Below are 16,403 nucleotides of genomic sequence, written 5' to 3'. Positions count from 1 at the left end.
GTGTGTGTGTGTGTGTGTGTGTGTGTGTGTGTGTGTGTGGTGTGTGTGGTGTGTGTGACGCACGCTCATGTTCTCCCAGCTGAGCACGGACGGCAGCGGAGCGGAATCGGCTTGCCCTCTGCTCCTTTCCTGGTGAGTTCAGCATACACTTCCCAAAGCACCCCGTCCTCTGTCCTCACCTGGGCCAGGTACCGGGACACCCATGCTCTTGGAGGACTCTTGGACCTGCCAGTGAGACTCAGACCATCTGGGCAGAGCCAGGACTAGACAGCCCCAGAGCAAGTCCATGAGGAACCTGCTTTCCAGGGAAGGCTGTGCTGCCTCTGGAGGCCTCTCCCTCAGCCCCTTATCCCTTTACTTCCGGGAAGGCAGCCCAGTGCCTAGGAGGCTTCCAGAGCTCAGCTGGGTTGAATATTAACCTGCCTTGATTGGGTGGATCAATATTTAAACTCCATTACCTGGGAAAGGGGTTATCTGGAGGGAGCTTATCAGGCAGGAGGCAGCTATTGGAATATCTGATAATCAGAGGGTGACCTGGAGTAGGGACAGGGGCGGGGCTGCAGACTTGTCCAGTGGCGAAAGGTGACGGAGGGAAACCAGCCAACTGCCTCCCTGCCTGTCCTCGCTTCTCTTCCTTTCCACCCCTTCCTCCTTCCATTTTTCCTGCTTCCCTCCTTTCTCCTCCTCTTTGTCCCTCTCTCCTGCCTCCCTCTCTTCCTTCCCTCCTCTCCCCTCTTCCCCGTTCCTTTTGTGGACTCCGCACGTTCCTGGCCTTGAGTCACAGAGCTCCCATGGGCTCTGGTGCAGACGCTGATCTGTCAGCTTGTCTCTGGGCCTCTCTCGCTGAGCAGAACTCCTAGAGGACAGGGGTTGGTCTGCCTGACCACTGCCACTCCGGAAGTCCTGCCCAGGCCTGGTGGGGAGAATCCTCTCCACCAGTGTTTGTTGAGTGGGTAAATGATAGTAATATGGTGATTGGCAAGTGAGGGAGTGGGACCTGAGGCCCTCATGAGAGAGTGCCTATACCAGGCAGGGAGCCAGCTGGTGTGCCTTCCTAACAGGACTTCGGATTAGTTTATTAGCTAAGTGCACTGAGAACTGGGCTATGGTGGCAGGGGGTGGGACAGGGGAATTCAGATGGGAGAGTAGGCAACTGGCAATGTACCAAGTGTGGGGCTGAGGGACCCTGGGTGTGTTGGCCTGGACAGGGCCTGGAGCTCTGCCAGGGGTTCTGAAGGCCTCATCTGGACCTTTTGGCCTTTGACCAAATTGTCCATTTGGAAGCTTGCTGCTCCCCATACCCTAATGTCCCCCATGCCCTTATAAGTAGCCTCTAGGGCCCGGCACAGAAACGTGTGTTAAAGTTTTGAGTGCCCTTTTTTTTTTTTTTTGCCTGCTAGTGACTAAAGAGTTTGAAAGATGGGTTGGTCTGTAGACTAATTGACTAATTAAATTGTCTGTAAAGTCTTCACAAGATAACATTAAAAAGACCATAAGAGTATAAAACATCGGAACGCCTCGATGGCTCAGTGGGTATTAAGCCCCTGCCTTCAGCTCAGGTCATGATCCCAGGATCCTGGTATCGAGCCCCGTATCGGGCTCTCTGCTCAGCGGGGAGCCTGCTTCCCCCTCTCTCTCTGCCTGCCTCTCTGCCTACTTGTGATCTCTGTCAAATAAATGAATAAAATCTTAAAAAAAAAAAGAATATAAAACAGCACCACCGTGGTAATAATTATTAGAAACAAGTTGGAAATATCCTGAGAAGACTTAATTAAAATAGCCTCACATTATGGCCATATTATTAGGTAAGTAACAGGGGCTAGGAAAACAACCCGTAAACCTGAGTGGCTTGCCATGAGAAAGGCACGTTTCTCCCTCGTGTGTTAGGTCCATCTGGCTCGTCAGGCTGCGTTCTACATGGTCACTTGGGGACCCGCGTGCCTTCCTTCTGATGGTCTTGCCGTTCTCTAGAGCCTCAGAGGCCTCCCCTTGACCCTTTGCTCCAGGCAGAGGAAGGGGTGAGAGCCTGCAGAGTGGAGGGAGAGGGGTCAGGGAGCAGGCCAGCAAGTGGCGCCCAGCAGCTTCCCCTCGCCTGACAGCGGGCAGAACATGGTCCTGGGGCCCCAGCCAGCCTCGTCACCGTGTGGTGGGGACGTGGGGTCCAGCTGTGGGTCCCACATCCTCCACCACCAGAGTATGTGATAGAGAAGGAAATTAACCCACCGAAACCAATGGGGAAAATAAATCGCCAGCACGTATAGGGTGGGCCCTTTGCCAGGCTCTGCTTGGGGTCCGGAGATACGATTGTGCCCCTCAGCCCTGCTCTGGGGCCCCGCATTGCCCCTCTTGAAGGAAGGAAGAAACTGAGGCCGGGGGAGGTTTGGTGACCTGCCCAAGAAACACTTTGAACCCAGGGATTTTGACTCAAGTCTATGCTCAATCATTACTTGGTTCTGCTTTGGTAGACACACAGGCTCCAAAAAAAGGGTCAAGGTGGGCTGCATCAATGTTCTTTCTTTCTTTCATTTGTTTCTCTCTTTTTCTAAAACCTTTAAAAATTATTTATTTATTTGAGAGAGAGATCGAGAGAACGAGGGGAGGGAGGGACAGAGGGAGACAGAGAAGCAGACGCCCCGCTGAGCAGGGAGGCCCACAGGAGGCTTAATCCCAAGACCCCGGGATCATGATCTGAGCCTGATGCAGACGCTTAACTGATTGAGCCACCCAGATGCCCCTCATTTTTTTTTCCTTATCCAACAGTCTTTCCGAGCCCATGGTGCCATGTGCCAGGCCCTCTGTTGGATGGGTGGTACAGGGGCATACCCCCCACCCTCGCCATCCTGAGGAGGCAGTTGGGGATATGCCATCGCTGGGAGGAGCCCCATCTCCTCCAGACCCTTCTATGGCCTCTACTTGCTTCCCCACCCCGAGAGGGTGCTGCCAGACCTTTAAGGGAAAAAAAAAAGGCCATTGTTGTTGGAAAGATGAAATCAGCCCGCAGGTTTCCAATGTCCTATCCTGGGTGTTTGTGTACAAAACAGAGGCTGGGCCTGGGGGTGGTGGGGCTGGGCAGTGGCACACAGGGCTTACTGTGAGGCTCCCAGCTTGCTTCTGTCCCCACTGTCTCTGGCACAGAAGACATGGTGGGGAGGACATGGCTCCTGCCTGATGTCTTCAGCGCCGTGTGGCCCAATTCCAGGCAGATTCTGGGTGACAGGGTCCTAGGGGCAATGCTGTGAACAGCCGTAGACATGGCCCCAGCTGGTGATCTTCCAACATGTCCCCTGATGCCTTCATTAAAGGAATAGTATGTGGTAGGGCCTTCCAAACTCAGAGGGGTTCTGTGGGGCCCGATGGGAACTATGACAGGGGTTCTGAGGTGCCCAGGTAGTAAGGGGCAAGGTGTGCAAAACTCTGAACTTGTCTAGGCTCTGTTGCTGCTGCTGGGGAACTTGAGGCCCATAGAAAGGGGGCCCCTTTCTATGTCGAGGTCCCCTGGTACCTGGTGGCCCACCCAGGCTGAGAAGGAACCCAGGTGCCCCTATCCCTGGGCCAGGGCTCTGTCCACAAACTCAGGCCCTAACCCCAGCAGAGAGGTCAGGAACATGCCCGGGAGTGCTTGGTTCCCACGACGGAGCGGCCACTGAGGGTGCTGCGCTGGTACAAAGCGGTGGCACTGGATCTGGAGAGCCGGGAGAGCTAGCCTTCCAGAGACAGGGATGAGGAGGAAGCTGGAGGGGAGTGAAGATGGCGGATGCTGGCAGTTGGCCAGCACGGGGAGCCCCTAGGTGACGGGTGAACCTGCGCCAAGGATGGCGGCTGAGGCAAGTGGGTAGACATTGCCCGTCTGGCTTGGAGGGGCCGGGAGCCCAACCTCCCTCTGCCAGGAGGAGGGGCACATTGGTGTTGGGAGGCAGATATTTGTCACTTACTGAATGCCTGCCATGGTTCTGGTACCTCATCAAGCTCGTGATGGATACCAGCTGTTTAACGCTTGTGACACCCGTGAGTTAGGGCTGCTGTCCTTGTTCTCCAGGGACAAACCTCAGGCTTAACATGCTGACACGCTGTGGTGAGATGCTGGGCCAGAAAATATGGGCCAGTGCTCTGAACGTGGGGCTTCTGATGCAAGCCAGGGCTCCCGCTGCTTCATGCCATCTCGTGCACTGGGAATACCACCTGCTCTGGAGACCGGCAACCTGACTGACTAGCTGCGTGGTGACCATTGAGTGATTTGAGCAGAGAGTGCTCGATCGAGGTTTGTTTTCACTGTCTCGGGCCCATGTTATGGGTCTCCAGTTAAAGGAAAGTGACCCAAGCCTGCCCTCTACGGCCTGTCCTCTTCGGGGGTCCAGCGGGGACACAGGACCAAGAGGGACATTTGGGGATCTGAGTGTACATTTTATTTCTCTAAGTCAGTGCGACATCTTGATCCGAGGGTGAATGGACTCAACAATACAGTTATGGAAGATTCGCGTGTAAGGGGGAATATTAAATTTATTTTATTTATGTATTTATTGTTTATACATTCTTGCTACTGTTTTAGAAAAAATTTTTTAATTTTTAAAAGATTTAATTAATTAATTTATTTGACAGAGATCACAAGTAGGCAGAGAGGCAGGCTGAGGGGAGGGGGAAGCAGATTCCCCACTGAGCAGAGAGCCCGTTGCGGGACTCGATCCCAGGACCCTGAGACCATGACCTGAGCCAAAGGCAGAGAATTAACCCACTGAGCCACCCAGATGCCCCTGTTCTCTGTATTTTTTTTTAAAGATTTTATTTATTTATTATTCGAGAGAGAGAGAATGAAAGAGAGAGAGAGGGCATGAGAGAGGGGGAGGGTCAGAGGGAGAAGCAGACTCCTCGCACAGCAGGGAGCCTGATACGGGACTTGATCCTGGGACCACGATCCTGACCCAAGCTGAAGGCAGTCACTCAACCAACTGAGCCACCCAGGTGCCCCTTTCTCTGTATTTTAAAAAGATTTTTTTTAGGGGCACCAGGGTGGCTCAGTCAGTTAAGTGTTTGCCTTCAGCTCAGGTCATGATCCCAGGGTCCTGGGACCAAGCCCCACACTGGGCTCCCTGCTCAGTAGGAAGCCTGCTTTTCCCTCTCCTGCTCCTCCTGCCTGTGCTCACTCTCTCTCTGTCAAATAAATAAATAAAATCTTAAAAAAAAAAATACATCACACATACACACACAGACACACACAGACACACACACACAGATACACACGCGCGCGCGCTCGGCCTTGGTCTTGGCTTTGCAGTCTAGAAGGGAAAGGAGGTCCCCTGGGGGAAGCCCGAGACTCAGGGTTCCCATCCTACATGCCACCAGCCACCTGCAGCCCAGAGTTCTTACTGTGCCAGCTGTGTCAGAGATGTTGCCTTCTGTCGTCTTTCTAACCCTGGTGCATGTCTGTACAGGGAAATGCTCTTTCTGATCCTGCTGGGTTGGTCTGAAATGGCAAAGCTTGTGGAGCACAAAGCGTTCTGCAACATTTTTTTGGACACCCTTGTGCTCTGAGATAGGGGAGCCTATAGGACACAGGCAGAATCCAGTGGTCTCCAGGAGGCTTCTACTGGCCAACTGCTGGGGTCCAGGGCTCCCCCTAGAGTGGCAGACCTTTCCCTCCCATTTCCTTCATGCCCAGGGCATGGGTCAGGGGCTGAGAAGCAAGTTTCCGAGGGTGTCCCCTGAGCTAAGTGCCGAGGTGGCGTTTTGCAGAGATCATCACACTGTTGAACATAAAAGAGAAAAGGGTCCCTCTTACAAGAGGTTGCTTTAGAAGTAACGTGTTAAACATAACAGCCAGTTGGGGATGTTCATAGCTTATTGGAAGTGATGTCGACCGCGTTTACCCAAACATCCGTAATTCTGAAAACCATCCAGCGAGGTGAATACTATTATCACTCTTCTCACATAGGGGGAAATGAGTCTCTGAAAATGAGTGCCTTTTTCAAAACCACAGAAACTGTGGAGCCTGGATTCAGACTCCATTCTGGAAATCTTCAGGTGGGTGTCGGTGTCTTGGGGCCAGGCCAATACATGGGACATCCTCAAGTGTGTTCAGAACGTTCAGAAAGGATGCCCAGGAGTGGGACACTAGGTGGCTTGCAGTGGGGACATGGTGGGGCTGGGACCAGAAGCCAGCCAGTGGCTCCAGAACATGATCTGTGCTTACTCAGTTCTCCCCATGTAAATGTCAGCAAATGGCTCTCATGACCACACGGATGCCGGCCTTTCACAGGCATCCCTAAGCAGTGTTTGGGACGGGTAGGTGGCAATGATACCTCTTACACAGAGAGGAAGGCAAGGAGGTGATGGCCCTGGGCTCAGGCTAATGGTTAGTTTCAGGGGGCAGAGGAGGGCAGTGGGAGAGGATTCAAGGTTGGGGCTGGCTCTGAGAGACTGCCATGCTCCATTCCCACCCCAGGCGGTGACTTCATGAGTAGTGTGCGCTTTGTGGTAAGTCCCTGAGCTGTGCGCCTGTCTGCTCTGTGCCCTCTTCTGTGTGCCTGTTACATTTCACAAGAAAAGAGCTTTAAAAGAAAGTGGGGACGAATCTTGTCATTCTGCAAAAGAAGGACGCGCCCCAGCCGAGGTGGGCGGTGTCCGTGGCCCTGGAGAAACTTCTGTGTCTGTTTTTTCTGTACCTGCTCTTCTTCCAGTCTCTTCCATGAACTGGTGTTGGCAGTGCTGGGTCTTTGGTCCTCGTTCACAGTGCTTGCTTGAACCGGAGATGGGGCCCTCTCCCCCATGCAGGGGCCTCGTCCGGGGGCAAGCCCCTCACCACCCCACACCCTGGCAAGGAGGCCAGGCAAGGGCCTGCTGTTCTTCACCATCGAAGCCCCGGCCACTCCCTGCCACCAGGGCTCTGCGTGGGGCCCGAGTCAGGATACCATTGTGTAAGAGGTATCATTGCCACCTACCTGTCCCAAACACTGCTTCCTTGCCTCAGGAGCAAGGAAGGCATGTCAGCCCACATTGGGCCAGCGGCTGCCTGGAGGGACTCAGGCAGACCTGGCCCTGACTTTTCCTCTGGGCCTTGGCTTCCGAGTCCATAGAATAAAGGTAATCACACCCACTTCCCACCATCGGTTGCCTGGTTTCGTTTTGAGGCTGACGGAAAAGGGTCAGGCAGCAGGCTTTCATGGAGGGGCCCCCGCTGCGTGGCTTCCTTGCTCAAGACAGCCTCTCCTTTCCGCAGGCCTAGAAGGTGGCCGAAGCCCCACCCAACTGTGCCACTCTCTGGCCTAACATTTTTAGTCCCCTTGCTGGCTTCAGGGAGGCCTCCCGAGCTCCTCCAAACCCAAGTGGGGTCAGACGCCCCCTCTTCTGGCTCCCAGGGCACCTGGCTTGCCTCGGCAATCTTGCTCAATCCTGCCCTGTCCTCCCACTGTGCCCAGGGCCTCTGCAGCCCAGGGACCTGACTTACTCAGCTCCACGTTCGGGGCCTGGACACAGCAGGAGAATGACCCGTGGGTCTCTCTCGACAGAGAAGCCCCGAGACCCAGAAGCCCCAGCGAGTGAGGGCGGTGGACCAGCTATCTACAGCAATGTCCCCCGCTGGGTTCCATGCCTCTGGTTTAGCAGATGAGTCTAGATACCACTCACTTCCGACGGTAGGTAGCCCTATTGCTGGGCTCCAGTCGAATCACCTCCAAAAGAAAAAAAAAAATTATTTTTCCCTTACCTGAATTCAGATTTTGGGATTTTGAAGGGTCTGGGTTCCCTGGGAGGCAGATTCTGGAGCTGTGATTCCTATGTAGGACATTTCCTAGGAATGTTCTGAGGTCAACCGTGGAGAGGAGGGGAGGGGAGAGGCCGGGCTGCTCAGTGGTCTCAGTGACGGGCCCCACAGGCAGCTCGAGGCTGGCCCACATTTCAGATTTGTCTCCACAGGGGTGGTGGGAGGAGGCAGCCAGACCTTAATTATCCCCTGCCTGTGAGTCACCTGAAGGAGGGGTGGGATGGGCAGAAGGAGGCCATCCTCCTAGAAACAGCCGAAGGCGTGCCCCACCCCCACCCAGCATCCTGAGGAGAAAGTCTTCATCCCTGAAGGGGAATCTGGGTGAATACCCTGTCACAGGAAGCTTTCACAAGGAAAAACCAGGAAACTGCTGTTTCTTGAGGGCATTCTATGTGCTAGGCCCTGTGCTTCATTTTCCCAGAAAACTCTCACCAGGGCTTTGGAAAGTGGATGTTATTATTATACCCATTTTCCAGATGTGAAAATAGAGGAGAAAGAGGTATGTTATCAGGAGAGGATCAGAACTTTGCTCCACCCTCCTGCTGCCCTGCTCCTGCTCCTGCACTCTCCCTTCTGTCTCTGTGACTTCTATAGGCCTGCAGCTCGCCCAGGCTTCACTGTGCACCTGCCTCCCCGCCTAGCCTGCTAGCACTCAAGTGTGCTCCCGGTGACCAGAATAAGACCTTACCAGGCTGACCACTGGGGCCAGGGCCCAGCAAGAGGTCCAGGGCAGAGCCAAGGAAAGGCTACTACAGCCTGGGGGCAGATGGACTGAGCTAGGCTCCCCCGGGAACTGCCCCAGGCAAGAGCCAGTGTGCAAACCTGGAGGTGGAGGACAGGGCTCTGAGGAAAGCCATGCAATGGCCATTGGTCACTTACATCCAGAGCACGCTCTGCACTGGGGGCCCTGGGCAAAGCGATGCAGCATCCCTGGCTCATTAGGCTCCTGGACTAGTGGGGAGACAATGATGGAAAACAGCCAACCAGAGCAACCCCAAATGTGGCAACACATCCCCTGGGAATGAAAATGGCTCATGTCTGTCCAGAGGCTGGTGAGGCACCTGGCGTCCTTACGGCACATGCCCATTACTGACCCTGCACAGTGGATATCCCAAGGCCCACGTTTACAGAGGAGGTGACAAAGTTCTTTTTTATTTCTTAGATTTTATTTATTTATTTGAGAGAGAGAGAGAGAGAGAACACAAGCAGGTAGAGGTGCAAAGGGAGAGGTGCATGCTGAGCAAGGAGCCTGATGCAGGATTCAGTCCCAGAACCCTGGGATCGTGACCTAAGCTGAAGGCCGACACTTAACCCACTGAGCCACCCAGGCGCCCCAGGAGGTGACTAAGTTCTAAGGGTCATTTGAGGCCACCAAATGTGGAAGGTCAGAATTGGAGCACGGGTCTCTCTTAACTTTCCTTTATCCCGGCTTGAATCCTAATCCCTGCGTGATGATCCTCTGAAGGGGCTTATGCCAAGTCCGGGTAGAATGGGAGGCCTCAAGTCCACTAAGGAAGCGCCATGCCTATAGCTGACCTTGGCTATGACTTTGGGAAGACCAGAGATCTGGTGTTTGGTGATGGGCCAAGAAAAGGGGCGGTGACCGGAGGAAGAAGACGGTCCTGGCAGGGTGCGGGGTGGTAATGGGGCTGTGCAGCTGACATCCCCTTTGGCCTTTAATCAAGGCCACTTCTCCTTCATGGGAGCTGGGATGTCACATCACACGAGGAGCCGAAGGCCTGCGCATCTTCCCTCCAGACGAGGGTGCGGGCACCTCTAAAAGGAGGCAGGGCGCTGGGGTGCATGGGTCGCTCAGTTAAGCGTCTGACTCTTGATCTCAGCTTAGGTCTTGATCTCAGGGTGGTGCATCGAGCCCCGTGTTGGGCTGCATGCTGGGTGGGAGCCTACTTAATTAAAATAAAATTAAAATAAGTAATATAAAAGGAGGCAAGGAGGCTCCCTGGTGGCAGCTTGAGGAGAAAGTCCTGGCTGGTGTCCCTGCTGGAGGCTGCTACCCACCACCTGCTCAGCACCTTCCACAGCCCACCGATCTCTCATTTTCCCTCTGCCACGGCGGGATGCTGAGTCTTTCCCCAGGGCCATCCTTTGTTGGACTATTCTTCTTTAACACACTGTCCATATCTTTCTTCTCCTTCAAGGGCCACCACGAGACTCTCTCTTTCATGATGTGGTCTTGGACAACTCTGGTCTGGCTTCCCCCTCTCTGAACTTCACGCCCTGTCTTAGGATTTGCAAAGTCCTTCGATGGCAAGGAATAGAGAAGCACTTGGTAGGTTCAGAAATGAGGGCAAAGGTGACCCTAGGCCATATGATAGGATCGCACGATGGGCCTCTGAAGAGGGATGGGACCTTGGTGCCAGGTGCTGTCCTCGGCCCAGGAAACACACCTGCCCCTGTCATCACGTGGTGGCATTCCAGAAGAACTTGGAGCTAGGGTGAGGAAAAGTATCAGAAAGGGGTCTGCTTGGTGTTCCCATGTCTTCTGTACACTCCAAATCTGACCGTGAAAATGTTTTAATTTTAATTTCTCCTGAAATCATCAGGAAAAAAATGAATATACTAATAATGAATGTGCAACATATATTCATCTTTATATCAAGTAGTCAGAAAATATGATTAAATATTTTTGCAATGGAGGAAGGGGCCCATTATAGTCATGATGTGGCACTGACCAATGGCATCCTCTCTTCCTGAGAGGCCGCAGTCACCTCCCGACAGGTCTCCCGGCCCTGGCCCCCTACTATGATCTGTCCACGAAGTAGCCAGAATAATCCTAAAACTGTAAGTCTCATCACTCAAGAGGCTCATGGTGTCTAATGTCAGCATTGCCCCCTGTTACCTGCTCCAGCGTCACTGGCCTTCTAGGGCTGTTTCTGGAATGCTCTTTGGCCTCAGGGCCTTTGCACTTGTTCCTAGCTGGGAAGCTCTTCCTCCCAGTTACCTGCACAGCCACACCCTATTATTGCCTTCAGGCCTCACAGGGGGACCCATAGAAATGGTGCCCCCTGCAGGCTGCCCAGCGAGGGGGCTTCCTTATCTCTTCATGCAGGAACAGCCCCCTACCCCACGGCATCCCTCACTCTCTCTGTTCCCTGCTTCATCATACCAAAAAGGGGTGGATACAAATAGACCCCTGCAGTTGGGTGGGGTTGACTGTCCCCGCAGTAGGACGTCGGAACGGGGAGGATCCTGAGCTTTTTTTCACTCACCTCTGTATGGCCTGTTCATGGAGTAGAGTCCAGACGGGAAGGTGCTCCAGGAAGAGCAAGGACTGAGTGACAAGCCTGGGCCTCTCCAAGTGTCCCTGCCACTCTGCCTCTCCACCGGTCAGCCTCCTGCCTCGAGTACCTGTGACATCATCCTACAGCGCCCCGATGGCCCTGCCTCACCTCCCACCTCCAGTTCCCGGCTCTCAGGTGCCTGGCCTTTCCTCTTGCTTGTTCCCCTTCAGCTTCCTTGGAGGGACACTGGGCTCTCGGAGAGCCTGGGTTAGGCTCGTGGGAGTCAGCTACCAGTGGGTCAAGTGGCAGGGGAGGGGTGGCCTGGTGGCTCAGGACGGTGGCCAGAGCCGGGGGCGGGGGAACAGGAGTGTGGCTCATGCTCTCCTCTCCTCACCCTGCACAAGCGGGAGCCCTGAAGATGGGCACGTCCCGTCCTGCTCCAGTATTTTCAGGGCACTAAGCTTAGTACCGGGGGAAACACAGATGTGAGCGAGTCCACACCCCATCCGGTGTCCCCCAGGCACTCGCTGTCTGAGGTGGGAAACAGGCCATCCCAGTGAAGTGTGACGGGGAACAGGAAGAGACAGTGGAGGGACTGGGGCTGAGCTGTGAAGGGGCCCCACACCCAGCCTCTACAGCTGGGGCTGTTCTCTGGAGGTGAGGCTTAAGGTTAGTGCGTTTTTAACTTATTTTCTGCATTTTTATTTTATTTTCTTTCAAAGATTTTATGTATTTATTTGACAGACAGAGATCACAAGTAGGCAGAGAGGCAGGCAGAGAGAGAGAGGAGGAAGCAGGCTCCCCGCTGAGCAGAGAGCCAGATGCGGGGCTCGATCCCAGGACCCTGAGATCATGACCTGAGCCGAAGGCAGAGGCTTTAACCCACTGAGCCACCCAGGTGCCCCATTTTCTGCATTTTTAAAGAAACAATTTAAGCTTACAGAAAAGATGCAAAATTGGTACAAGGAATTTTCAGTAGCCTTCACTCAGTTTCCTTAAAATGTGAAATTTTACCACATTTGCTTCTCTTCCCTCTTCCTTCCCCAGAGGGCTGGCCCTGGGAGTAAGTTGAGGGCAGGTGGAACTTGACCCAGAAACCCCTGGGGAGCCTGGCAGATTGGGGCTCTGGGCGCACTTTAGCCTATCCCTCTCCTGCAGGCGGCTGAGGGGCCTGGAGCAGAGGATCCCGGTCGCTCGAGGCTCTCGGTCCACGGGCAGGGATTGGTTTGCCCTATTAGTAAGAGGTTCGGTAAGAACAGAACGTACTCCAGCAGCTCAAGGATCAGGGAGTGGAAGGGCAGGGAAGGAAAGGGGGAAAGTGAGTGAGAGTGTGTGTCTGGTACAAACGGGCCTTTTGAAAGCGCGACGTCTCCCGGTGACTCATCACTGCTCACATGGCCTTCCTTCCCTGTCGCCTCTCCTCCGCCTTCCGTTTGGCCGCCAGCACCGCGTCCCCTGGCCATGTTCCCAGGCTGGGCCCACAGACTGGGAGTCGTTCGGAAGCGGGTTCGGATCCCAGCCGTGGCTGGTGTGGTAGCCGGGGCCAGTTGCTCGACCTCTCTGGGCCTCAGTTTTAAGTCTTGAACGTGGGAATGGCAGTGCCCCTTATAGGGTGTGGTGGCAGGGGTGACTGTTCTGCACCAAGCAGGCTCCCGGGCAGGCCCGGTTCAGTCCCCGCTCAGTCCCGGGTGGTGGCCAGGCGGGTCTGTTTGCCGACGACAGGCTCTTCTTCCCTAGCTGTGAGGCAGGCTCCCGCTAGCCAGGGGGGAGCCCTGAGGGCAGGCCTGGAGCACATTCACCTGGGCCCTCTTACCAGGGCACACAGCACAGAGCAGGGTTGGAGCAGCTACTTGGGAGGGAGTGCCCCCGGGAGTTCCGGTGGCCTTACGGGGCACCTTCACACCATCCACACTGATGTCCTGTAACATCTGCTCAGGGGCAGGTAGCCCAGTCTGGGAGGCCGCAGTGTTGCCTTGGATGGGCACCCACGGTAGGCCAGGCCGCCGTGAGCCTCCCCTCCCCAGGGTGCACTCCCACGGTGGTGAGAAGAGCACCCCCCACCCCCCACCATGGGGCTAATGCAGAGGCAGGAGCTGTGACCAGGGAACCAAGGTGAGGTAATGCAGGAGCTCGTGGACAGGATGTCAGAGGCCCTGGGCACCTGGACCATGGGGGTCCCAGGCCGTGCCCCGCATGTGCACGTGGAGGGAATGTGGGTGTGCTGGCAGGAGGGGCCCGAGGGGTCAGTCGCAGCCCTCACTCCTGTTCTGCCCTTCCTCTGCCACCTGAGGTAAGCTGACACCGGCCATCCTCCTGCAGACTTGCACATCACCTGCCTCTCTTGGCTGCTCTAGGAGGTTTGAAGGTGTTGCAAATTGCTCTGCGATGTTCTGGAGCCAAACCATGTCCCTGGCCTGCAGCCCATCCTCCAGGGCTTGGCATCAGGCACACTGTCCCTGGAAGACAAGCTGCCTTTGAGGGTTTGGTGCTTTGAGGACTTTGGTTGGGAGGGCTGGGTCAGTGGTGTCTCCAACGGGCTGGGAGGGGGGACGTGCCTGCCTGGGGAATCCAGCAGAATCGAGGTGGTTGGAGGACACAGCTCTGGCTTCAGCCACTCAAAGTTGCTTCCAGGATGAGCGGCATTGAGGTGAAGGCTTGTGCTCTGGAGCCAGACAGCTTGGGGCCGCTTGCTAGCCATGTGACCTTGGACAACTAACTTGGACTCTTGGTGTCTCAGTTTTCTCTTCTGCAAAATGGGGGCAGTAAGAGTCCTTGCTCTGAGCAGTGTTGTGAAGGCTTCATGACCTAATACAGGTGAACTGTTACGAGCAGCCTGAACAGCTGTGTAACTGTGACGTTGGTGAGGGTGTAGAAACACCCATGGTCCTTTCGTAGGGGTGGGGTGAGGCCAGCCTTCCCTTGCCTGACCCTCGCGCTGTCGGTGACTCGGCCCCAATCTGCAATCCAGCTTCCTCTCTAACCTCTCCCCTCACTCCGTGGAAGCCACAGTGAGTCACTTGGGCTTCCCTGAGTCTGGGGTGGGGGGAGCTCTGGTCACTGCAGGGAAGCTCCTCTGCCAGGCCACCCCCTACCCTCCACCTCCTTCAGGGCTCAGCCCCAGCGTCCCCTCCCTCAGCCCCTACGGATCCCCAGAGTGCTCCCTAATAAGTATCCTGCTTGCTGATCTCTGACCCAGAGTCTCCTTCCTGGAGCCCAGCCCTTAGCAGATTCTTGTGACAAGCCCACAAATCCTGGTTGAGGGATTAGGGGGTCCCCCAGAGCATAGAGGGACAAGCTTGGGGGCTACAGAGCAGGAAATACCATCAGGCTAGCCAGGATGCTATGGGCAAATACTCCCTCACCCCTGTGGCTGGGACCCAGGCCAGACACCAGATCTCTGCCACGCTGTCCCCAAACCAGTGGGGTGCATTCAGCACCTGCCGGAGGGGCTCAAGGAGGCTGCAAAGGGCAGATTGACTCGGGACTGGAAAGAGGAGCGTGCAGGGGTGGCTTGGATTCAGGAAGAAGACTTGAAGCCTCCTTTGCAAAAACGTCATGCCTCCTACACCTCACAGCAGGAAGAGTCTCTTAGATCAGCTAACCATGGAACTCCTGAGGGCTGCCGTCCTGGCTCATTCATTTCTGCTCCAGGGTTTGGCACTGGACTGAGGACTGAGGGGTACTCAGTGGGCATCCAGTGGGTGAATGAATGAAGTGCAGTTAGGTCTGTTTCCATTGGAATGTAAACCCCATGAGGGCAGGCCTATGCCTGTGTGTTTGCTGACCCAACCCAGTGCCCAGCAGGGGACAGACACACTAGTTGGACAGGTGAGTGAATGAAGGAGTTCTCCAAACTGTAGTCTACAGATGGCTTTAGCATTCCACAGTCAGTGTTTAAATGAGTGTGGGAAATGCTGCATGTGGGATCTTAATAGCACGTTAAGGCACTGAGAAGGTCTGCAGTGAAGAAACTCTTTCACTTTGTGTTATCCAATATATGCCAAATTTATTCTCCCCCTATCGACAACTCACTGACTATAGTGGGCCACAGAGAATGTTTTGGGAATTGCTGCTTTGATTGGAGAATCTGAACTAGAGGCCATAGGGACTGTGCCCTTCTCTCCGACCTCTGCTGTCAACCTCACACTGAAGAGCTCACAAGCTGGTCTGCTCCCGTGTTTTTAAGGCTTCGTTGGGGGCACAGCTCTCCTACCAGGGGAGAGGGGAGGAGAGTCAGACCTCTGTTTGGGGAGAGGGGAGGGGAATCAGCTCCAGCACAGAGGTGCAGGGAGAGGCCATTGTGTAAGGAACTGGACTGCCCTTTGGGACAAGAATGCCAGTCTGTGGGCAGAGGGTGACCACTGAGAGCTTCTGTAGGGCGCTTTGAGGGCCGAATGGCAATGTGCTGTGAGAGGGGCCTGGGGCAGGTTTTACTGGGCCCCCTTGACCACAGCAAGATACCCCTCTGCGTTCTCTGAGCTCCAGCTCCCCAGGCTACCCGCCTTGCTGGCTGCTTCACAGCATCGTCTGGGGGGACCCCTCCTCCCCCCACCCCAGCACTTCTGCACTGCGCCTACTATGCCCGGGTGTGAGTCAGTAGTGTTTGTCACCGCTGGAAGGAGGACGGGAGGAGGGAAGGAGAGGGGACAAGCGCACGCCTGGCCTTGGGCAGCTCTCTCGCTCTCTTGAGATTGGCGGCAAGGGTCAGTTGTGAGCGCGCAGACTGAGGAGTGGCTGGACCTGCTCACATTCTACCTAGTGCGGCCTATGAACCTGAGACTCAGGGCAGGGGTCACACCTGTCGTCTGTGTCTTGAGGAGGGGCAGAGCTGTGAGGGGACCGAGGAGGAGCTGGGGGGAAGGAGTGGAGCGATCCGGAAGGTTTCACAGAGGAGGTCGTCCTGGGTGAGTACAGAAGGCTGAGAGGACGGACGTGCCCGGGCGGGGCGGGAGCGGGGCCTTTGCAGATGGGGAGACCAAATGTTAGAACGGGGAGCACCGTTTCTGGAGAGCCCCAGGACCAGCTCTGAGGAAGGGAGACTGCCTCGGCATGGATCCCCAGAGCTGAGCAGAGCCCTTGCATGGAGGAGGGGTCTCAAGTATCTGGGATCCCTAATGAGGTGCCCCCAACGGAGCCTTAAAAACGCGGGAGCAGACCAGCTTGTGAGCTCTTCAATGTGAGGTTGACAGCAGAGGTGGGAGAGAAGGGCACAGTCCTTGCAAGAGGACATGCATGTCCCAGACCAGCCAGCTGTGCTGCACCCGGACCCGAAGTTATAGCCCATCTGTGACAGACACTGTTGGTTGTTTGCCCAGCTCCATGCTCCTCCACTTCTCCTTGCTTCCCTTTATGAAAACAGAATCACTCACTCGTCCCATCTCCCCTGCTGCTCAGAGTGTACGTGTGAC

This window comes from Mustela erminea, chromosome 8 (genome assembly GCF_009829155.1).
Source record: "Mustela erminea isolate mMusErm1 chromosome 8, mMusErm1.Pri, whole genome shotgun sequence".
NCBI lineage: Eukaryota > Metazoa > Chordata > Mammalia > Carnivora > Mustelidae > Mustela > Mustela erminea.
This window is presented reverse-complemented; position numbering follows the sequence as displayed.